This window comes from Nyctereutes procyonoides, unplaced genomic scaffold (assembly GCF_905146905.1).
Source record: "Nyctereutes procyonoides isolate TBG_1078 unplaced genomic scaffold, NYPRO_anot_genome, whole genome shotgun sequence".
Lineage (NCBI taxonomy): Eukaryota > Metazoa > Chordata > Mammalia > Carnivora > Canidae > Nyctereutes > Nyctereutes procyonoides.
Genome location: NW_026575132.1, coordinates 19,601,698 through 19,627,639, shown reverse-complemented (window position 1 = coordinate 19,627,639; position 25,942 = coordinate 19,601,698). Strand labels below are relative to the sequence as shown.

The 25,942-nt window shown below is 34.4% G+C and overlaps 1 protein-coding gene across 1 annotated transcript in view; it reads left to right on the top strand.

Annotated features, from left to right (window-relative positions):
• The window catches only part of ERBB4 (erb-b2 receptor tyrosine kinase 4), a 1,090,474-nt gene that overhangs the window by 562,350 nt on the left and 502,182 nt on the right, over nucleotides 1-25,942 (top strand). The window lies entirely within an intron of this gene.

Below are 25,942 nucleotides of genomic sequence, written 5' to 3'. Positions count from 1 at the left end.
CACTACAAGATTAAACAGCAATGATGGTCTAATCAAATCTGTCAAGAAAGCAGCAAGAGGGCAGCCCTGATGGCTCAGTGGTTTAAGCACCACCTTCAGCCCAGGGCCTGATCCTGGAGTCCCGGGATTGAGTCCCACGTCAGAATCCCTGCATGGAGCCTGCTTCTCCCTCTGCCTGTGTCTCTGTCTCTGTCTCTCTCTCTCTCTCTCTCTCTGTCTCCCATGAATAAATAAATAAAAATGTTTAAAAAAAAGAAAGCAGCAAGAAATTGATATGATTAAGAAGACTATATGAAATATGGATTTCTATGAACCATCTTTAATGATGAACTTTGACCTACTTTGTAATGTGTCTTAAGACACAAGCTAGTCATAGTATGTGGACTTTAACATTTGTATGACTTTTTCAAAGAAAGTATCTGTAATATAAATACAAATGTGGATTTTTTTTCTGGAAATGTTTTAAAGTTTTGCAATACCAAATTAATGTTTCATAAATGGCACTAAACTTAATGGTGAATGCTTACATTTCTTTTTGAGGTCTCTTATTAAATTAGCAAAGTAGTACACTATAAAATGTATAAATAATGACATACATTTCGGGAGGCATGCTCAAAAATCTTTTCTCTGTGATAGAGGTGTGTGATTTTTAGATAGTGAACATTATTTAGTAAATGGATCAAGGAAGAGTACAAAGGGATGAGATCTCACTGAAATATGCTTTGTTAAGTTGTCGTTGAGAGCACTTTGTATCTTTTGCTTTATTTATGTAGCAATATATTTGTGTAGGAAATTCATAAAAAAAATCTTTCTTCGGGATCCCTGGGTGGCGCAGTGGTTTGGTGCCTGCCTTTGGCCCAGGGCGCGATCCTGGACACCTGGGATTGAATCCCACATCAGGCTCCCAGTGCATGGAGCCTGCTGCTCCCTCTGCCTGTGTCTCTGCCTCTCTCTCTCTCTCTCTCTCTCTCTCTCTCTCTCTCTGTGACTATCATAAATAAATAAATTGAAAAAAAAATTTAAAAAAAATCTTTCTTCATTGAAAGCAAACTTAATGAATAGACAAAAGGTATGAACCACACATTTTATATTCAGGCATTCATTTATAAGGAGATAAATTTATATAGTTACATGGAATGGATGGTTGATGAACAACTGCTATTGTTTTATCAAGCTATTCCAATGACTCAAGGATTTTCTGCTGATATTTTCATATAAGAGGAACCTAGACAGCCTTTCCAAGTTAAAATAAGTCCACTAGCACATGGGAAAACATGAACTTAAAATTTAGTGGAAGACACAGTTCTATTATAAGTTAGCATTTGCTAATGAAGGAGTGGATTGACTAACTCCTAAAAATGGCCAGCCATCCAAATTCTATCAAGATGAGACAACTTCTAAACCAGAAAAGGTAAAATTTATGATATATAACTGGGAGGGTTTTTTTTTTCTAGTTTACTATTGCTCCCGGGGAAAAACAGTATCTCTGTCTTGGTTTCCACAAAATTCACACTGTATTTATTATATTTATTGTTCTTCATGTTTTAGCTCATTTACTAGAAGATAAACTTTCTTGAATGTGAAGGTCAGATTTGTTTGGCTATGTTTTAGCCTCTAAGTAGTCTAAGACTTTGTACCATAGGTATTCAATGCTATTATTTGCATTGAGTGATTTGTTCCTAAAATACTGGCCTCTCAACAGTAGAAATCAAGTGTCAGGAATATTATATGAGTTATTCAAACTATTATTTATTTTTATGCTACCTTGAACTCTTTTCAGATTTGTTGAAGAAAACTTGAAGTATAGTTCATTTTGATACTCAGAATTTTCTATATAGCCCCAAACATATATGTACATCTACATGCCTCCAAAGAATATTGCATTTTAAAATTTATAATTGTCGGAATCCCTGGGTGGCGCAGCGGTTTAGCGCCTGCCTTTGGCCCAGGGCGCGATCCTGGAGACCCGGGATCGAATCCCACATCGGGCTCCCAGTGCATGGAGCCTGCTTCTCCCTCTGCCTATGTCTCTGCCTCTCTCTCTCTCTCTGTGTGTGTGACTATCATAAATAAATTTTAAAAAAATTAAAAAAAATTATAATTGTCCACTACATTTGCCATCAAAGGAGAGAGTTCAGACTGTTAAACTGGTACAATATGGCAGCATATATGCTTTCAAAAGACTGTATATTATTCTTTTCCTGAGTACAGACAAGGTTACTTTGCAAAAACAATGAAAAGTATATTGTAATAAACAGATCTTCTGAATATTGAAAACTCATACTGAGTTATACTAGCGTCAAAGAAAAACTAATTGTAGAGGTACATTTTGTGACTTACATATCTTCTTTACCCATATTTCTGTAGGAATTATTTGATATATATTCAAGAAAATCAAGCTTGGTCTTCAATCATTGTTTCATTTTCTATTTTGTTTTCCCTATACCTAGCAAAATTCCAAGAGGGATGTTAGGTGAATTTCTGATTTTAGAAATAGAGAAAAAAATACTATTCAAAATCAGATTGATACTTACAATGCTATAATATTCAACCATTTTAAAGCAGATTTGCATGAGATAATGAAATAAATGACACATCTGTGAAGTTAGATAACCTTGATGTCTAGCAGTTTATGATGTTAAAGTAGCCTCAGGTTGCTAGAGGAGTAGTTGATGGGTGTAGTATTTACAACAGTCAGCAGGAAGTGTCCTAACAGGTCAACACTAATACTTCAATGATGTAGCACAAGTTTTTCTTATACATATAAAGTCTAAAACAGGTACTCCTGACCAGAAGATGATCTTTTATATTTTAGATTCTTCCACTTTCTGGCTCCACCTTCCTTAAGGACTTTGGAATCTTCTGTGTTTGGCTGATGGCTGCAGAGAGGGAACAGAAGATTCCACCTAGGAAGAGTGGCATGAATCCCATTCCTGTTCTGCTATTCTGTACTCACCCTATTGCAGGGATCACTACGGAATGCCCAGGAAGCGATTCTGCAGTTTCTATCACAGTAAAGGAAACTTAAGTGTTCCAGTGCCCAGGGGCTTTAAAGACTAAATGCCATTTCCCAAAATGCCTACTAAGCTGAATCATTTGGAATTGCTGAATTAAATGGATGAAAATAATTATCTCCAATCTGGGAGGCAGCCAGGTCCATTTATGATAGTTTTTAGAAATTGTGGGTTTAAGAGATGGATAGAGATTGTGGGATTGAATGATGAATGTTCGGAATAACCTAAATTATATAAATATGGACATATTTTTCTGTCTTTACTATTGTCAACTTCTAACTAGATGTTCTTTTCAAGTTAGTTGAAAGTAATCTCTTAATAGAGTGATGCCTGGGAGAGAACATACCAAGGGGGGGGGGAGGAAGATACTTTGAGAAGTTAGGACAAAGAATAGGGAAAGTTGCCAAAAACACAAAAACAAACAATAGATGTTTTAACAATTTGATTGAAAGTCACAAATCTGGGATCCCTGGGTGGCGCAGCGGTTTGGCGCCTGCCTTTGGCCCAGGGCGCGATCCTGGAGACCCGGGATCGAATCCCACGTCGGGCTCCCGGTGCATGGAGCCTGCTTCTCCCTCTGCCTATGTCTCTGCCTCTCTCTCTCTCTCTCTGACTAGCATAAATAAATAAAAAAAAGTAAAAAAAAAAGTCACAATCATCTGTCATCTATCTATCTATCTATCTATCTATCATCTATATTTACTTTAGGGTCTTCTTTCTCTCTTGTATTCTCACCCTCTTTTTTAAGCCAGAAAGGGATTTATTTTGTCCTTGTAACTGGGAGTTTAAGGGAAAGACTTCCAACTTGGCTCTATCCTGGGGGCACAAAAGGTGTTAGAAAAGCTCAATTTCTTGATGCACCTCAGAGAGATTGTCTCCTTGTTGTCAAGCAGGATGGCCATTGGCATTATCACCTTACTAACTGGAGTGGAAGGAGAATGCTTCAGTCATTTTGACCTCAGCTGTATGTTGTAAAGGATATATGTCCTTTCCTACATTTCCTCTTTTTACCTTCTTGATTGTACTGTTTCAGAGTCATAGCATTACCCTAAATCATCTTGACATAAAGACATCATTAAAAATTGTAATGACACTCATTTAATCTTTATAGTCATCCTGGAATGGATAGGCACTCTTAAAACATCTTTATCTTATGGTGGAATTAAGTAACTTACCCGAGATTACACAGGTATAAATTGTTTTTGTTTTAGTTTTAAGTCTCATAGTCTATTTACTTTCTTTGGTTGGAATATGCAAGCCGTAGATACATAACAATTGATTTTTTGATACCTGTTTAGAAATTTAACTTCTTTTTAGCTCAACCCTTTAGATATTACAGTTGGCTTGTTGGGTACCACTGATACAACCTATTTTTAATATGTAGATGATATTTGGTATCATCCACCCAGATGGATACCAGATAGACATATCTCTATAATTCTAGAAAAGAGCAAAGGCAGGGCATGATCATGTATATCATTGAAACAGATTTAATTTAATTTCCTTCTGATAAAATTTCTACAGTAAAGCTTTGAATGGTTCACTCAACTCCAGATAACCACTGGGGATCTAGATTTGCCTTACATCCCAAGTGGTAGGAACTCTGTTTCTGTGTCTGTGATATCCTGCAGCTTAACAATATATATATATTGTTATATATATATATATATATGTTTATATATATATATATATATATATAAATGATGGCTTTTCAGCTAAGATAAGGGATGTAAAATATTTTCAGTTCTATGAATGAACAAGAACGAAGCTAATTAATTAAAACTGTTGGGAATTTCCTTGAATAAGTCTGTGATTAAACACAAGGCTTTATCATGAAACAATTAAATAAATTCGGCCTCAGGTATCTTTGCTCAATCCCCAGGGAATGAGTGATGAAATTCTGGTTTAGAGTTATACTTTATTAGAGATTTATCTATTTTAATTGATTCAGCTACCACTATAAAACTCCAATGTAATAGCTGATGCAAATGGCACATTATGTTAATATATAAACCTCTCATGAATTCTATTCAGTTTCAACAAAAGATGAAAACATAACTTGTCTGATGTTTTGTGAAAATGAATGCAAAATAGTAAAAATTAAATAAACTATAATAGTTTGTGTTATCAAAAATATTTTCTTGTGCTACATGAATCTTAAATAAAATATTTTTAAATACCCACAGGTAGACACAGTTAAGATTTCAGAGTGAAATTTAAATAGAGTAATGTTAATAAATAACAATTGACTAGTTAGAAGGAGACCACTGTTGTTGTTTAACTGAAATGTAATTAATGCACAATATTAAATTAGTTCTAGGTGTATAACATTGTGATTGGATCATTCTATATAGTATGCTCTACTCACCACAAGTGTAGCCTCCATCAGCCACCATATAATGTTGTTCAATACTATTGACTATATTCCCTATGCTATAACTTTCCTTCCTGTGACTTATTGATTCCATGACTGGTAACATGTATCTCCCACTCCCTTCATCCATTTTGCCCATAATTCACTCCCACCCCTATGGTAACCATCAGTTTTTTTTCTGTACTTATGGGTCTATTTCTGCTTTTTTTTTTTTTAGAAATACTATAAAGTGAAATCATATGGTATTTGTCTTTCTCTTTCTGATTTATTTTATTTAGCATAATGCCCTCCAGTTCCATCCATGTTGTCGCAAATGGCAAGAGTTCATTCTTTTTCATGGCTGAGTAATATTCCATTATATATAGAGATGTCTATATCTATTTATATCTACCTATCTTATCTCTATCTATCTATCTATCTATCATCTATTTATCTATCTCTATTAATCTACTGATGGGCACTTGGGTTGTTTTCATATCTTGACTATTGTAAATAATGTGATGATAAACATAAAGGTTTTATATCTTTGTGAATTAGTGTTTTTATTTTCTTTGGGTAAATAGCCACTATTGGAATTACTGGATCATATAGTATTTCCATTTTTAGTTTTTTGAGGTATCTCCATACTGTCTTAGATCATTTTTCTTAATGAGACATAATATTTCCTTTTGAGAGAAAACTTTGATTGAAAAATAAGTATTTTAAAATGTGTAAATCCCAAGCACTGACTTTTTTTGAGACTATTATGGTTACTGATAATAAATGCATTGGTGTTTGTCAGCTCTGTTACCAATAACATATTGGATAATTGGGTACAAGAAGTAAATGAAATGGAGATAAGTGAGGCCCACATTTGAAGAAAGCATCCTAATATTAATAGTCAAAGGATATCCTCTTTAGTATCAAATTAACTTATTCTTCAGGAGATGGAATTTGAAACAAATAATATGAATGAAGTAAGCAGAGTATAAGCTTGTAGTTTATAAGTTGTTTATCTGACAAAATTGGTACCAACTCTTCCTTTGACAGTGTATCTCTTTCAAATGGGATTGGTTTGTGAAAAGAATAAGGTGTACCTTGACAATGCAAACCACAGAGCAATGAATATTAAACTGGGTCTCTGTTTCACCCTTTTATACATTTTAAAAAATATTCTCAATAACTAAATTTAATACCTTAGAATCAGTCAACTCAAGATTGGACAAAATTGGAATAGGTTTTGATGGTATAATAATTTCACTTAGTGTCAGTTATTTAAGAGTGTGGTAATCATATTCACTGATTTGAGTATTATGAACATTATAAAGAATATGTAAAAATTTGAAATATTGATTATAATAGCTTCTTTTTAAAAAAACTATTTTATTTACTTGAGTTAAAGTGAGGGAGAGAGAGTATGAGCAGGAGTCTCAGAGGGAAAGGAGAAGTAGGCTCCCTGCTCAGCAGGAAGCCCAATGCGGGGCTCTATCCCAGGACCCTGGAATCATGACCTGAGTGGAAAATGGATGCCCAACCACTGAGCCAGCCAGGCACCCCTGATTATAATAGTTTTTTATCAGCATCTTATAAATGTATGCATTTCAACATAGTGATGGAATGAATATATTCTGCATGGTGAAAATATTTAGAGGAATAAATATTAAATTGCTAAAATTATTCTTTGATGATGAGAAAATGTCATTTAGTAGGATTAAAGCTGAAAGGAATCTTGGAGCTCCTATAAGAATAGACTTCTTTCCTTTCAGAGCTGAAAGGTTTAGGTAATTTAATCATGGTTGTGTAGCTAATTGGCACAATTTGGAATACAACTGAGAGTTTTTAAGGTCTATCTTAAAGTTATTCCACTATGCTCTTTCTAAAAATTATTTCATCCCTTCCCACCCCCCACCCCTACTTTTTTTCCTTTTCTCCTTCCTTCCTTCCTTCCTTCCTTCCTTCCTTCCTTCCTTCCTTCCTTCCTTCCTTCCTTCCTTCCTATATGCATGGAGTTCTCACTATGAGCTATCTTGGGCATTGGTGTTACAAAGATAAAGAGCCTGGTCTGACTGTAGCCACTGATAATAAAAATGCAAGTGTGATTTGAAACTCATACAGACGGTAGTTCATCCAGACAGAATGAGCATCCCTAGAGCCACTGGGCAATAGGATAAGAATTGCTGTAGTATTTAATTCAGATCTCCATTCTCAATCACTCCTAGTGGGTTTCCACAACCCTCGAATTTGTGAATACAGTAAAGCATGAATCATAATGAGCAAGACCTACTACACACTTAGAAGGAAAAAAATGTACAGACTTTAGTGCATGATTAGGATAAATATTTTTACATACAGTAAACCATAAATGATATGCAGTCATTTCAGGCTTTTCTCATTAAAGAACTTGACTATTTCTAGATAAAGAGATATTATTTGTTCAAATCTAATGAATTTCCACTTTAAAATATTGCTCAGATTTCTGGGGACATCCAGCTTTGCATATAATGGGATACCTTTTTAATATTTTTATTGGAATTATTAATATCATTGCCAGTTGTCTTAAGTTTTGTCACTATGTTGCTAAAGGAAGCATGACACAGTTAAGTGTCTCCTCATTCTCCTCCCCCCAAAAAAAAAATTCTGGAAGGGAAAGAAGTAAATACAGAAGTAATTTTATTTATTCTCCTTGGTAATGTGATGAAGAAGCTAAGAAATCCTCTATGGTTTTATCTCTTCATCCAATCCAAATGTTCAACACATATGGACAGATGACAAAAGTATATCAGAATAAGAAATAAAATACATCTATGATATTTTTATTAAAGATGAGTCAAAGCAATCAGAAACTGATGGGATGAAGTATTCTGAGGTAATCTCTACTCCGTTTGTTTCAAATTCATACTAATTCATAAAAAATGTCCTCATCTTAAGCATGGCCTTTTTGACTCTACCTAAGGCTGTAGTAAAACTTATGTTCTTAATATTTGTCATTGAAAATTTTTGGGAAACTGGCAAAGCGATTCCTGAAATGATGCTTCATTTGCTTCACTATCAAGCACTAGAAAAATGATTTTCATGAACTGTGCCCCCAAACCATTCACAGGAAAAACTTGAGGGTGTTTTCATTGAAGCTTGTGCTGTACATCTGAAAAACCAATGATGCCTAGAGGAGTTTGGAATCACGAGTTTGTGAGATGAAAAAAAAAAAAAAAAAAAACAAGAGAATATTCAGTTTGAAGGAGAAAGCATAAAAAATGACTTTTTTAAGCAGTTTGACATTTTTTATTATACTACTTTAGAGTGGAAGTAAATATACACATCTTTTAGAGATTATACAAAATTTTAAATATGCAATTAATGTAATGTAATGTAATAATTGTGTAGCCTAAATGCAGCCTAAAAATCGTTTGATATTTTATCAGTCTCAAACTTGTTTTACATAGTTAGGATCACTACAGGGAAAGAAGAAAAAGTGTATTCATATTCCAAATGATTAAGTAATGTTAGCATATTATTGAATCAAAGATATAAAATAATATATGCTATGTGTGATGATAACCTGCACATTTTAAACTAACGAATACATTACTAAGATAAAATATGCTAATTTCATGAGAAAACAATATAACTGAACTCCAAATTATGCTAGTTTGGTTTCCTCTTGATGATACTTGATGCTGAATGGCATTGCATTGTATGTTTATGATCTTCAGAACATATTCTGCATATATTCCTTTTATCTCATATTTATTAATGAAATATAGTTTTGATCCTTTCCTGGTATGTTCTCTCTTTCTTTATCTCTTTTTTTTAAAGATTTATTTATTTATTTATTTATTTATTCATTCATTTATTCATTTATTTATTTACTTATTTATTTGAGAGAGAGAGAGCCTGAGTGGGAGGGGCAGAGGGAAAAGGAAAGAGGATCTTAAGCAGAGTCCATGGACTGTGAAGCCCAACCCAGGCTCGATCTCATGACCTGAGTGGAAACCAGAGTCAGTAGCTTAAGGCACTGCGCTACCCAGGCCCCTTCTGTTGCTTTCTTGGTAAAGCTAATATGACCATCCTATCATCTAAGGATCAAGCTTATAAATTTTCAGGATTTTGCTATTTCTTTAGTAATTATCCATCTTCTCTACCAAATTTATGAATGGTAATTAAAAGATGAGAAGACGGAGGGGCGCCTGGGTGCTTCTTACTATTGTATGAAGGCAAGAATAGAGAATCCAAGGGCATCTGAGTGGCTCAGCCAGTTAAGCATCTGCCTTCAGCTCAGTTCATGATCCCAGGGTTTGGGATCCAGCTCTGCATGGGCTCCCTGCTCAGCAGGGAGTCTGCTTCTCCCTCTCCTTTGCCCCTGCTTGTGTTCTCTCTTTCGCTCACTCATAAATAAATAAATAAATAAATAAATAAATAAATAAATAAATTCTTATAAAAAATTTGAAAGATGGAAATACTTGAATTTTTCTCTGCATTGTATCATAATTTGCTGATTTTAAAATTATCAAAATTCTTTATCACTCTAAAATATTTACATATCACTTTCTACCTTAGTGCAACTACTTATGTGCTTACAGTTCCCTATTCCATGCCAAGCTTTTAGAGAGAAGATTCTTCATTTTATTCATCTAGCTATTCCCCAAACAAAGCCTAGACTTGGCACTTACCAGGCACTCATTCAAAATATACTGAATGAGGGAATAACGAATGAATGAATGAATGAATGGTCTATTTAGAACAAATTCAACAAGGTTAAGATTTTGAATAATTGTCTCTCTATAGGTGTAAAATAGAGTCAGAAGAAACATTCAGACATTTGTCTTCTTAGAACCCTTTGTCACAAGTTGAGGATTATAAATGGAATCTTCTGTTCATTTAACCAATGTCATAAAGACTGAGTAATTACCATATTATAAATGAAGTTTAATGCTAGGTACAGATTATTGCCATTAAAAAAGTAAAAACAAAACCAAAACATACATAATATGCTACCTAATGACCCAGATTGTGAGGCCAATAAAATTATACAAAATTTGGATGCAAATCCCCAAATTCATTTTAATTCTATAAGCATACATTTGCTCTGTCTTTTCTATAATGACATGATAAAATTCAGATAAAATTAAGCAAAATATATTATGAAGCCTATAATAAATAATTAAGCAAAATATATTCTGAAGCCTATAATAAATACTCTTAGAGAAATGCACAGTATTATTTTTTCAAGTAACATTTTCAAAATTTTAATATAATACTTAAAAATATACAGACTTAAAAATAGATACCTTAGGAATCTAAGCATCTATATAAAATACAATACTTCCAAATATCTTAATAATATCATTTGCCTCATTTCACTAACCATGATGTTTTATTTTTATCCATTTTAGTGTTTTAAAATAAATTTAATATTGAACGATTTTTTTATATTTGAGATCATTAAAATTAATGATATTTTGGATTTCTTCCTTAAATGCCACTGTATATTTTCTATGTATTCTCTCTATATATATATGAATAAAAGCAAATATGTTTATATATGTTTATTAAAATATTTATAGAAGCTAATGGCATTTTAAATCATACGAGAGGGATTTTTTTTTCAAGTTTCAATGTTATTCCAATTATTTGGAATGTCAAATTCTGTTGTTTATTTTTTTATTTCTTTTGAAAACAGTATTGACCCTATTCCTTTGAATTACCTTATCACTTAAAAAACCTGTGCATATAGCAATTTGATGATTTTAGTTATTTTACTTGTACTCCAGTCTCTGAAGTAAAATAGAACTGTTACTTCAGGAAATATCTTTCAACATCAGAGCATTTATTCAAATGTGATTATTTCAGACAAATATTTTTTGGACATGGCATTTTTATAGTCTTATGGTAATCAGAAGAAACCAAAGCAAAACATTATATTACTTGCATCTATGAGTTATTAACATTGTCAATGATTTAAACTCTCAGGATGCCTGGGTGGCACAGTCAATTGAGCGTCTGCCTTGGGCTCAGGTCATGATCCAGGTCTGCTTTCCTCTTTCCCTCTGCCCCTTTTCCCTGCTCCTTCTCTCTGGCTCTTTCTATTTTTTTTTTTTTTTTAATCTCTGGCTCTTTCTTGTACTCACTCTCAAGTAAATAAATAAAATAAAATAAACTGTCACCTTTTTCTGTTTCAAATAAGGTATTTATTTTGTTACCATTATAAAGATAGTAGTAACATCACTCCTAACATATGGAGCTGACTTTTTAGGTAAAATACTGAGAATACTGGCCTAATGCCAGAAAACATAACAATACTTTTCAACACAGTCTTTGATGCATGAAATATTTTTGTATGTTGACCCTATTTTCTTTCCCCCTTTCATGGCACATCAGTGTCAGTAAATTATTTTGTAGTAATGCAGAAAGAATTAATTATAAAAATTAGGTAATCAACAATGGCCTTGTGTTCGTTCAATATACATATCAATCTATGTGAAGGAAGTGTGGTATAATTGAATTAATCAAATTAGACATATCTTTAAAAGAAAAGATACACTGGTGATAATGGTAATTCTTTGATATTCTATGTAAAAGTATTGAGCACAGTGCCGACTGTATTATAGGTGCTCATAAAGGTACTCAGTTGTAAGAGCGGTAATAAGGGTAGTAAGTGTAATACTCGGAGCTGTAGTGTTGTGAATAATAGCAGCAAAAGTTAATTTGAGCTGAGAAAAACATCCTTCTGCAGAAAACTTAATCCCCATGACCTAATTTGTTTTATTTATCTTTTCATACATGGACACTTTCTAAAAGGGATTTGAGGTAACTGTGTCAGCTAAACAGATGTTAGCATGAATTATTTCATAAGTTTTATATCCATATGTCAGTGAGTAGAGATTGTATCAGAATATTAGGATTGGACCCGCTTAAGGAAATTAATGTAGGATTAAAAAGCAAGATCTAGGAAAGGGAGGTGAAATATTTTCAAGGATGAAATTCAAGAGTATTAAAACGAATGTCACGTATGTCATAATTTTATTCATATCAGTTCCTTTCTAAGTTTCTTGTAGTTCATGAACTTAAAGCCTCAGCAGCACTTTTTGTAACTTAACATAATTCTGGGAAAGTCAATTGAAATTTATAAATTATTTCAGAAGTTGCCAATTGAAAGTTAAATGTGATATTTATGTTGAAAGGCTTTGTGAACTATAATGTGCGTATAAAACACTAGTGCTATGATGATGTTATGAAGATGATAAATTTAGGGATTGGGATAGGATTGAGTCAGTACCCATATTCATACTCTAGGAGATAGTGATGTCTCCAATGCTGCCGAGTAGCCACTGTTAGGAGCATAATCCAGTGTTGTCAACACTGAAGCCTGCTGTGATTAGTAAATCCATCTCCAAGAGGAGAGTAATGAAGTTGAGTGAGGAGAGAGAACACAGTATATCTTTGTTGGTTGATATTAGGGGATTGCCATAGACGAGAACAACTAAAAAGAGGATCACAAGCATTTGTCTATTGGATATGCAAGAAATTAGGAGGACACTGTTAGTTTTTTCATTTGTCGCTATCAAAGAGACACTGTTATTTTTATATTTTAATTAGTTTGGTTATACTGAGTACAGCTTGGACACTATAAAATGGATTTTTTTCTAGTGAAAAGTATCTTTTTAGAGAGAAAGGGGAATTATGCCTCTTAAGGAAATGGCTGACATTGTTTATAAATTTGTTTTATAAATATAACATCTTAGACTTAATGTGCCTGAGTTGCCTTTGGCAAGGTTTTTATTTTTATTTTTATTTTATTTATTTATTTATTTTTTGGCAAGGTTTTTAACAGTGAATGAAACAAAATTGGTGGATGAACAGTGAATGAAAAAAAAACAATGTAGAAAGATTTGCTGCTGCAACATTAGGTTACAAGGTGAAGAAAGAAGGGGAAAGATAATACATATTTTTGTATAATTTACCCATGTGAATGGATACTTATTTATCCATCCAGCCACCATTCACCCAGCCATTTCTGTATAACTATTTTTAGGCTTATACTTTAGGCTACATATAATGATAAATTTAGGTTAAGGAACTATATATTAACATAAGAATATTAATTTAAATCTTATATAATATATATATATATATATATATATATATATATATATATAGTCATGTTAACAGTTTACTAGCAGACACTTTCACTACTTCTAGAAACCCCCAAGGCAACTCTAGAAGCAATAAAATTTAATGGCTGCCTCACATTAATAAGCCTGTATGAGGGTTTCTCAATTTCAGTACTACTGACATTTTGGACCTGAAATTTTTTTGTTGGAGGCAAGCAAGGACTGTCCTGTGCATACATGATGTTTGCTAGCATCCTAGATTTCTACTCACAAGAAGCCTGTAGCACCCTCCTCCTTCAAGTGTGACAACTATGTCTCCAGGCAATGCCAAATGCCCCCTGAGTAACAAACACCCCCATTTGAGAACCACTGTTTTATATCTATGCAAAGAATAATCTAAATTGACAATCATAAATATATATGACATCATAAGTGCCAAAAATTTATTTTTAAGTTAACAACATATTGAACACATGGGGAATTATATGAGACACAGGTGCCTACTATCCAGATTTAGCAGACATACAGTTAATAATGTTCTTTAAAAGAATTTGCAAAAAAGAATAATTGATTTAGCTTCAGATAGCCAAATGTCCATATGGTTTAGAAAAAATTCTCTCCACAAACTTGTTCTTTATCCCAGTTAATGATAACCCCACCTACCAAGTCTTCTGACTAAAAACTGCAGGCATTTCCTGTTTCTTTTTTTCCCTTAATCCCTGTATCTAGTAAGTTACAAAAATAGTTGTTATACAGCCTCAGAAAGAAGGCTTCAATCTCAGCTCCGGCTAGTCTATATTCACTGCCATCATTCTCTTACCTGGCCAGAATTTCCTAACTTCTTACACTGAAACTAGGCAGATAATTCTACAGAACAAACCATACTGTAATTTGCCTGTATGTAGCATCAAATCCCCATTGTCTGAAAGATAAAAATCTGAAATCCTACATTACTTTTGTTCCAGTTAAGTCCCCTGTCCTCCTCACCTCATTTTCCATTCAGGACTCTAAGACCTGTGAACACATCAGGCTTCCTTTCTCAAGGCACTTTCCCCATTAGACGTGTTACCGTCTCTGCCTAGATCGCACAAGTGGCATTTGACTACAGAGAATTCAATAGCAAGGAATCCCATGCAATCTGAAATCTTTACATTCTTAAATTTTAGGTAAGATGCAGAGATGTAAAGTGACACTTGTATGTGCTTCCTTGTTTTTTTTTTTTTTGTACCTAATGACTTCTCTTTTTCTTATAACCTTTATATTGCAAATATAACACCAACTGAAAAAAATATCACAAAGCAAATACATAGCTTACGGAGTTTTTTTTTTTAAATATGCCCTCTTATAACTTTCAGTTAACTTAAGAAGTAGCACTTCACCAGGCACACAAGAAACTCAACTCCCTGCTCCATCTCAAACCCTTTTCTCTACAAAGGTAACCATCGTCCTAACACTTATAGGATTTTGCTTTCTTGTGTTTCTTTATATTTTGATAATTACCCAAGTAAACATCCCTAGACACTCTAGTTTGGCCTTATAAAGATTTTTAAATGTCTTTTAAGACTTAATTACAGGTTCCTCCTCGCCCCTCCACCCCTTATAATTTATCTTTTCAATCTGAGATATTTTTTTCTGGAGAGTTTTCCAGAGCCTGAGTGTTGTAGTTTGCTTACTCATGATAGAGTTCCATAATGGTTTCTCTGTCTTCTGTACTTCCCCTGAATTGGCAGCTGGATCCAGACACTATCATATTCATGTTTAATCCCTTTGCTGAAACTGAAGGTGGTGGCATTTATTCAGCCAGAGGCATAAAAGGACTGGTTGTCAAAAACTGTCAAGGGTCTGAGATTTTCACCTATTTGCAGGCTAATAAGTCAGCCTGCCAGTTGTGTCGGCAGAAGACCTGAGACTCCATGGTATAGCAATCAGGATGAGCTCCATGTTGACAGGGACAATTCCCAGGGGGATGATTGGGAAGTGGGCACAGGTGGACACTGTCCACCAAATGGATTTGTATCACAGTTGAGAAACTTTGAGCTTAGGAAACCTCAATCTTCTAAAGGGAGATGTTAGCTAGCAACTTTGCCTTCTGCCACGAGAGAGAAACTATACTTATATCCCAGTGCTCTTTGCTATCCATACATCCTTGAAAAATTTGCTTCTTTTTTCTTTTTTTTTAATTTAAATTCAATTAGCCAACATATAATACATCGTTAGACTCATATGTAGTGTTCAACAATTAGTTGCATGTAGCACCCAGTGGTTATCATATCACATGCCTTCTTACTCCTGCTTTTCCACCTCCATTCCTAATGAGCATGCTAGTGGTACTCAGTCCTTTTACTTTAGGATTTTGCCATATTTGAATTGCTCATTCATGTACAGAATCTGACTTGATTCTACATATCATTTTGAAAAGACCTCAAATTTCTTGACCCTGATGGAATGCTATTTTAAACTTTTTTGGAGGGTGAGTACTTTTGGCATATTTTGAATTTGGAAATGCCAGAATCATGCAACAGTTATTTTTGAGAGGTGTTTTGTTTTGTTTTGTAAGATTTTATTTATTTATTCATGAGAGAGAGAGAGAGAGAGAGAAGCAGAGACACAGGCAGAGGCAGAAGCAGGCTCCATGCAGGGAGCCCGACGTGAGACTCGATCCTGGGACTCCAGGATCACGCCCTGGGCCAAAAGCAGATAGTCAACCACTGAGCCACCCAGGGATCCCCAGAGAGGTATGTTGGAATAGATAATATTTTTGTCATAGAAGAGTATGTTATTTTTAAGTTACAATTTTAGACCATGTTGTTATGGATATTACTTTCATAGGGAGTAATTGTCACCAATTTTTGAAATCAATATCTTTAAATGATTCGGATTTTGAACTCTGAAATAAGATAGATATTATTTTTCTTAAAAAAAAATTTCCTGGGATGCCTGGGTGGCTTAGTCAGATAAGTGTCCCAACTCCTGATTTGAGCTCAGGTCATGATCTCAGAGTGGTGAGATGGAACCCTGCATCATGTCGGCCTGCGCTAGGCATGGAACCTGCTTAAGATTCTCTTCTCTCACTCTGGTCCCCCACCCTATGCACACATATGCTCTCTCTCTCTCTCTAAATAATAATAATAATAATAATAATAATAATAATAATAATATAATAACAACAACAATAATAATAAAATTAAAAATTCTTCCTTTGTCCATGTGATTTTAGGCAAATTATTTTAACTTTAGTTTCTTTATCTATATGGTAGTAATTTAACTCAAAGAATTGATGCTACCAGGAAATAATACAAGACACAAATGCCTCATATACAGGAAACTATATAAATATATTAATATCATTATTACAAATAGTAAATTGCCACTTAGAAAGCTGTGGCTTGCATAAGGATACTTGACTATGAAAGCGTTTTAATTTCTAGTCAGTCTCCAAACTCCTGATCTTAATTTATGCTATTGTCTGTAGTCCTGATTGTACTTACAGATGTCCATGCTGTATTTGTTTGAACTGAATATTAAGTACACATAAGTAACACAAGACATTGTTGTCACTGGATGGCATGAGTCATGCCAGTATTTATTCTTTATAAATTAATTAAGCCTTTTGCTTTCTGTTTTTACTGCCAAATATTTAGACAGATATTAAAATGTATCTTGGCAGTCTTGTCAAATTCAAGCCTGATACTCTGGCTTTCCTATTTCTGAAATTGCTCACCCTTTTCATTTAAAAATAACGACAGACTAGTCACAAAAGCAGTCACCTCTAACTTCTGAATCATCAAAGGCTGTTTCCCATATGCTTTCAAAAGATACAGCTGTTTTTATACATCATTTCATTTAAACTTTAAATTTTGAGAGGGGGAAAAATCTTATAAAAGCTCTCAGACATAAAACTGTCACGCTCAATTGTAGATTGAAATGATATCAAACAGTTTTCTCATCTAAACTCTGGTGATATGTATTATTCCTTAAGCATAGAGAAACACAGTTTTTATATATGCTATGCAGAGGAGACAGTGCATTGAAGAAGAGTAAAGATTCTGGGTTCAGAAAAAACAGTGACAACTAATCCTGAGATCCTGCTGTAAGCTAGACCTTAAGTAACTTGTAGGGACTTACTTCTCAGAATGAAATAGGGAATTTAGGATTTTAATATCCCCATATCACAGATGGAAAAGCTGGGCATAGAAAAATAAATAATTCACCCAACATAACACTGCTAAATGCTAGAATATGAACCCAGGTAGTGTAGTATTTGTTTACTAGGTTTGCCATAACAAAGTACCACGGACTGAGTGGCTTAAACAGAAATTTATTTTTTCACAATTCTGGAGTCTCAACATCTGAGATCAAGATATCAGCAGGATTGTTTTCTTCTGAGGCCTTTCTCATAGACTTCCACATTATCTTCTCTGTAGGTATGTCTATGTTCTAAGTTCTTCTTTTTAAGGACACCAGTCATATTGGATTAAGGTCATCCTAGTGACCTCATTTTAATTTAATCACTCTTAAAAAAGATTATTTATTTATTTATTTATTTATTTAAGAATTTATTTATTTATTCATGAGAGACACACAGAGAGAGGCAGAAGCAGAGGGAGAAGCAGGTTCCATGCAGGGAGCCTGATGTGGGACCTGGGACTACAAGATCGTACCGTGAGCTAAAGGCAGATGCTCAACTGCCTGGGTGGTTGAGGGCTACTCAAGCGCCCCAATTTAACTACCTTTTTTAAAGACCTTACTCCAAAGATGGTCACATTCTAAGATATTGGGAGGTAGGATTTCAACTATGAGTTGTGAGAATTCATAGTTGAGCCCATGACAGGCAATCTGACTTGTGTCCATTCATTTATGCACTCTGTAGCACCAGTGATTTAATTAATTTTAATATCAAATGCATATTTGCAAATCATTTACCATTCCTAAACTATAATAAATATTTGCAAATATTTGCATAATTATACTACTAATAAAATATTATTAAATTGATCATTTTTTGAAGATCTTCAACTTTTCAGCACTGGGAAGAATTTGCCCTGATTTTCAGAAGAGAAATTAAGGTCGAATAACTTGGGCAGGTCAATAAGTAATGGAGACAAAAGTCAAACCAATATCTGTAAGACTGCTGCACCCAAATGTAATCAATGGATTGCATTACCGTAAGCAATTTGATTTTCTATGGAGGAAAATGCTCATCACATGTACAATGCATATAAAAATTACAATGCTTTAATTCATGTGTGGACTCCGTTGTATGAAAATGCTGACAACTAATAATTTCTTTTTGATTTAAGTTGTATCTATAATTAATCAAAGTTTAATTCTAAGGTCTCCAGATACTCTTACTATTTTGCATTTATGCAGTGTATCTAATTTCAGTTAAAATTCAATTCCCTAAATCACTGAAGCTTAATGTGTATATATGATGAGGAAAAAATGAATTCAATACTATATTTTAAATAGTTATAAAAGAATGTTAAAATATCAATTTAGAATTCAGGTTTAAAAATGTGGGCTTATCTATATAAACAGATGGAAAAGAAAAAAGTATACAATTGTACATACATGTATATTGTGTGTATATATATATATATGTACACACACATATTTTAAATTAAAGATAATGAAATTTTAACAGTACAGATTTTTTAAATATATAGGCACTTAAAATTGAGGTTTTTATATGATTATGTAAATGAATCTACTAAAGCTCCCTATTTAACTTGTTGAAACTAATTCTCTAACAAGTATGATATAGGGATATAGCTGAGCTAAGGTCAAGAGATGCAGGACCCATTGGAAACTAAGGCCCAAAGGGGACCTCTTAAGAACTCTCTGATCAGGGATGCCTAGGTGGTTCAGTGGTTTAGCATCTGCCTTTGGCTCAGGGCGTGATCCCGGAGTCCTAGAATCGAGTCCCACATCTGGCTCTCCACAGGGAGCCTGGTTCTACCTCTGCCTATTTCTCTGACCCTCTCCGTGTTTCATGAATAAATAAAATCTTAAAAAAAATAATTCTCTGGTCAGCTGATTGTATAAAAAGACAAAGAAAGAGATGATAACTTTGGGAGAACTGAGTTAAGTTGTCATCTTTTCAGAGGATCTCAAGTATTCACTACTGGGGTTAAGAACTGGCTAAGTAGCCAGTGATGATAGATGAATGGTCTGTAGATTCTTAGAAAGTTAAGGATTGTAATAGCACTAGTACCCAAAGACTGGGTAGTAGTGGCTGAGAGTTAGCAGTTTTGCTGGGAAGAATTGGATCAGATTCTCTGGCCTCTGAGTGTTATTTCATGCTGTGTAAAATGAGCATGAATTCAACTCTACCACAGTAATTTCACATTATTCTATTTTCTCAAATCTAATTGGATCAGACTTTGAGTTCCTGCTCGCCAGGGTAGCATAATCACTGGAGTTTTAAGGAAACTGATATAACTGAAAGCAAGACTCCAAATATGCCATGTGTTTGGAGATGTCATATGTGAATGAGATATATAGTCAGCCAATCTCTATCTCTACATGCAGCAGGAATATGTAATGTTTGCTATATGTGTATTAATTATTTTTCAGTAGGTTTCTTAATATTATGTCATAGTTAAGAATGTTCTCTACTTTAGAAATTACCAGTCTTGCTGTAAGGGGCAGGGACAGAAATTAATTGCCTAGGGAAACTTAATGGAAAGCCTTAGTGATAGAGAGGTTACAATTTGCTACTACATTTATCACTGTCAGAGAACACATAAATTCTAAAGTCATTACCAGCAGAGGGGCTTTCCCCACCCTTCCAATAGTTCTCTGTTCCCTACTCTTCTCTGTAATACTACAGGTTTAATTTCAAGTCTACTGATCATAAGTAATCACTATTTTATTTGTGGATGTCTTGACTGATGGAATATGTTAGTATTGTTTGAGGATGCTACCTAAATGGGTATGAGTACATAAGGCACTGGAGAAGAAGCTAAGAATTCAGAACTGTTTTTGCTTGTTGCTGAAGGTCTTAACAAGAGTAAATAGGTTTATTTTCAAAGGAATAATGAAAGAAAAATAACCAACCAGCATGGATTTGACACATAATTTGAGTAGGAAAAAAATCTAGGAAACAGAGTTTTGTACACATAGCCAAGAATGCATAATTACTTTTAATGTGCATAACGTGGTTCCTAAACACTGATTACATATTGAGGAATTGTGAGGTATTGCAGTCACTTAAATCTTAAGGTAGATGAAGGGACATTTAAGCAGCTATTCACCATACTCACTAAGGCTCAAATTAGAACCAACTAAAATAAAACAATAAGGAATGTGGACCTATCTGAAAAAAATTAACAATTGTAAGATATGTGAAATGAAATAGAAATTTAAAGATAATAAAGACTGATTTTTCTTGAATGATTTGGAGGCAAATGGAAGACCCAGTTAAGCAGTTCAATCTCTTCTAATCTTTGATTGAATGACATCCGTTGAAAATCCTGGGAACTTTATAATTTCAGATTTCACATTTTTTCTTAAAATATTTCATGGAAGAAGAGTTGTAAATTTCTTTTCTTTAGAACAAACCATATTTTTTTCTGGACTTATTGCTAATATAGATATATTGCTAATATGGGAAGTTGGTAAAATTTCTTTTTTTCTTTTTTTTTTCATTCTTTTGGTTTCCATCATCAAATGCCAAAGGCAGAACAAATTGTCCCTTGGGTTAGCAGAGTTTTGAAGCATTTAAGGCTTTAATGATCTTCAATTATATTCACTTCTTGAACAAAGCAGCTATAGACGCACACATTGACAATGGAAATCAATCAGTTTTAGACAGCAGAAACTTACAGCACAAGGAGAGAGATATGTCTTTAGGTGGGTATTCACTCTTCGGTTGACAAAATAGGCAGTTTCCTGGAACTAAACGTATTGAGCCAGAACCAGAGTCAGGATTTTCTTTTCGTTGGGGCATTCTGATGATTTCTACTTACCACTGTGGTCCTTGGGCACAAGTCATGATTATGTTGTTCAAACAATGTTTTTTATTAGCAGAAAGTTCATAAAATCGTTTTCAATGGAAAACAAAATCTAAAAAGACCTTAAGCATTGTTTTCTACTTTTCAATTCTAGCTTCATTCAACAGCCATTATTGAATGTCTGTTCAGTGCCAGAGTCTGTACTAAAGGCTATATAACATACAAAGAAACAGTATCAGGAACCAGTTCTGTAATTTAGGAATAAATTCCAAACTGAAGAGGCAAGGTATAAAAAAGATAGAAAGGTTACATAACAAAGAGACTAAAGGCAGTGGTTCTTCTGTAATAATTTTATAATTATTTTTATTTTCAAATTAGATTAGCTGCAGGTAGTTTTGGCTATTAGCAGAAATAATAATATTTGTAATAGATAGCATCTATTGAACACTTACTATTTGCCAGACACTTTTCTTTAAATAGTAATTTTTTTTAAGATTTTATTTATTTGAAAGAGAGAGAGAGACAGAGAAGGAGAAAGAGCAGAGGGAGAGAGACACACAGCTTCATGCTGAGCTTGGAACCTGATGCAGGGCTCGATGTCAGAACACTGAGATCATGACCTGAGCCGAAATCAAGAGTCAGAAGCTTAACCTACTGAGCCACCCAGGTGCCCCCAGACACTTTTCTTATATCTTCTAATCCTTATAAAATCCTTTTAATAGGGCTATTGCTATCTTTTATTTCAAGATAAAGAAACTGAGGCTCAGTGAAGGTAAATATTTTTAACAAGTCTACAAAGCCAGTACGTATAAAAGCTAGTAAGTATTTTGAGCCCTGTTGAGCCCTCATTTCTTAAAATCATTCTAAGAGTCTTAATTATAGTCAATTTCCAGGGATCCCTGGGTGGCGCAGTGGTTTGGCGCCTGCCTTTGGCCCAGGGCCTGATCCTGGAGACCCGGGATCGAATCCCACATCGGGCTCCTGGTGCATGGAGCCTGCTTCTCCCTCTGCCTGTGTCTCTGCCTCTCTCTCTCTCTCTCTCTCTCTCTCTCTCTCTCTCTGGACTATCATAAATAAATAAAAAAAATTTAAAAAAATTAGTTATAGTCAATTCCCAAGTGAAGTTGGAGCTAATGGTAAGTGTGTTAGGAAGAATGATGGCTACTATGACATGCTCTAGACAAAAGATAGATAATACATTCTCTATCCCCAATGGTTATCTTTTTGTTATCATTGTAACTTAGAGCACTTGATAATTGTTATATGCAACCTAAGGGATAAATGATCTTTATAATGAATAAAAGAATTTTACTTTTTAGACCAAATGACATTGGAAAATGTTTTTGATCTCTCTTCTAAGAACACAAAGGGATTAGAGTTCAACCATTGGAACAGTGATTGGTTTGTAGAGCTCTAGGGATAGACTATTCCAAGCAAGTGCAATTTCAACCAAATGTGGCATGCAAACAATGCATGCTACTGTTGATCTTTCACCTCTTTTTTTTTCTATTCATATTCCCCAATCATTCATCTCTTTAATCCAAAATGATCAGTGTTCCAGGAATGCCTATAGTGGCTTACAGTTCCCAATCCAGTGCCAGACATGAATAGTTGGATAGGTTCCTTGACCCTTCATGTCTACCTTTGCTCCATTAGGATTCTACTTTTCTAAGTAATTAGTGTCAGCAAGTTCATTTTCTAAGAATTGTAGGACCTGGAATGAGAGTATAAATGAAGGTCACATTCCATGTCATTATTATTTATTATAAATCAAATAATACTTATTAATATATCTATCCTCCCACTTTGACAGAAATATCTTTATAATAATTTGGATGGTCAGGTCAAGTGTTAGGGTTTTTAAACTCTTCAGGAGTATGGTGGCATGGAGAGAGATGGACTCCAGTCTTTAGCCCTCCTTTAACCAGATCTGTCCAGTATCTTAGGAAGCTTTGAGCAGAATGAATGGACACCTAGCCTGTACATCCAGCATCCACAGTCTGCTGACGGGGACAGAACTGGAAAGATGATAACATGGGCTCTAGATGGGAGATTAGGGCAATTTGGGAATGAAATTCAAGTATCACAGTGGTCTGGAGCATGAGTCTTCTATAGAGGAAAAGAATGCAGGTTCCAGATGGGCACTTCTCTTGGCTCTGTAGCCTTTGCCTATTGGTGAAGATATGGCCAGAGAAAAGCGAGAGTGCTCAGCAAATATTTCTTGGTTTCTCACTATGTGCCTGTACTGTTGTGATCACAGGAGACATGAGTGAACAAGTTGAAATGCTTGCCCTTGCAGAACTTATATTCTGAGAAAAGGAGAGACAGGTAATAAATACTAAATGTAATAAATGTATATACTATATGGTAAATTAGAAGGTGATAAGTATTACAGACACAATAAAAATTAGAGCAGGAGAAGGTGGGAGGATCATCAGTCAGCTTGGCTTCAATTGAGAAGGTAAGATTTGAGAAGGAAAAAAACTAAACAAAACAAAACTTGAAGTCAGTGAGGAAATTAGCCAAAAAAGATAACAAGAGGGAAAAAAACTCAGGTCTTTCGGAGTAAAAGTGAGCACCTTGAGGTAGGACAACACTTAGCATATTAGAAGAACAAGGAAACCAGTAAAGCTGGAATAGAGTGTGAAAGAGAGAGAGTTAAAAAAAGAAGTTACAAAAAGAACTGATGACCAGGTCATAGAGTATTGCACTGTACAACAGAAATGTAATGATAGTCATAAAAATATAATTTTAAATTTCCATGTAGCCATAATAAAAACAAAGAAGGGTTAAAATTAACTTTATTTTTTTTGTTTTTTTTAAAATTAACTTTAATATTATATTTTATGACTCAATTTTTCTGAAATTGTATCATTTCAGCATATAATCTTTGAAATCCAGAGTGTATTTTATTTCAGTTCATACCAGCTACATTTTAATTGTTCCATGGCCACATATGGCTAGATGTTGCTGCATTGGGCAGAACAGATAAATTTTGACTCATCAGTGAAAGAAGTATTACTTTGAGTCATTTGGGAGATGTTTCAAATTTTTGAGAACTGCTGTGTCATGATTTGATTTTAAAAACTGATCTTCTGAATGTCATGATTTGACTTATAAAAATGATCAGGTCCAGGGGCACCTGAGTGGTTCAGTCAGTTAACCATCCAACTCTTAATCTCAGATCTCAATCTCAGGGTCATCGGTTTAAGTACTGCACATTGGGCTCCATGCCAGGGGTGGAGCCTACTTAAAAAAAAAAAAATCAGGTCCAGCCTTAACTTAGAATACATGGTCAGGGATCAAAAGAAGTAGAAACAGGGATCCCTGGGTGGCGCAGCGGTTTGGCGCCTGCCTTTGGCTCAGGGCGCCATCCTGGAGACCCGGGATCGAATCCCATATCGGGCTCCCGGTGCATGGAGCCTGCTTCTCCCTCTGCCTGTGTCTCTGCCTCTCTCTCTCTCTCTCTGTGACTATCATAAATAAATAAATTAAAAAAAATTTAAAAAAATAAAAGAAGTAGAAACAGAAAGACCCATTGTGGTCATCGTGATAAGCGAAATGCTGATGGTGATGATGGCTCAAATGACAGCAATGATTGACATAAGAAGTGGTTGAATTCTTGATCATTTTAAAGATAAAACAAATAGGATGTATTGAATTTGGTGTGTGAGAAGGGAGTGAAGAATGACCCCAATACTTTGGCCTAAATAATAGGAAGAATGGATTGACTTCACTGGGATCAGAGAAAGGGTGCTGGAAGATTGGGGCAAGAAAGATGAGTGTTCAGATTTGGACCGGTGTATCTGAGAAGTCTCTTAGGTATTCAGGTGAATATGTGGGGCAGGCAGTTAGATAGGAATGTGGAGTTTAGAGGACAGGTTGGAGATAAAAGTTTGGAGATCAACCTTGAAACTGGATAAGGTAACCAAGAGAATGAGACTGGATGGAAAAGCCAGTGCCAAGGACTAAGCATTGGGACTTCGAAATTAAGAGGTCTAAATTGGCATGAAATTGACATTAAAATCACATCAAACATTTTACCACTTCTGTATTATTTATATTTTTATACTTAATTTTTAAAAACCTTAATACGTATGTTCGTAGCTATCACGATCTTACTTATTTTACTGAAAAACTAATAATTTTAGATGAAACCTAAGGGCTTTTCTTGTGACTTTTTTGCTTTATTTTTTAAAAGATTTTGCTTATCTATTTGAAAGAGAGAAAAACCACAAGCAAAGGGGAGGGGCAGGGGGAGAAGCAGGCTCCCTGCTGAACAGGGATGCCAATACGAAGCAGGATCCCAGAACCCTGAGATCATAACCTGAGCCAAAGCAGATGCTTAACCAGCTGAGCCACCCAGATGCCTATGACTTTTTTTGCTTTAAAATATACAACAAAACTTCAAGTAATTAACTTATACTATGTTAAACAATAGATAGTAAAAATAAAAATTGTGGTTGTAATTAGAGATCATTATCAATCTTTAATACATATTATTTTTATATG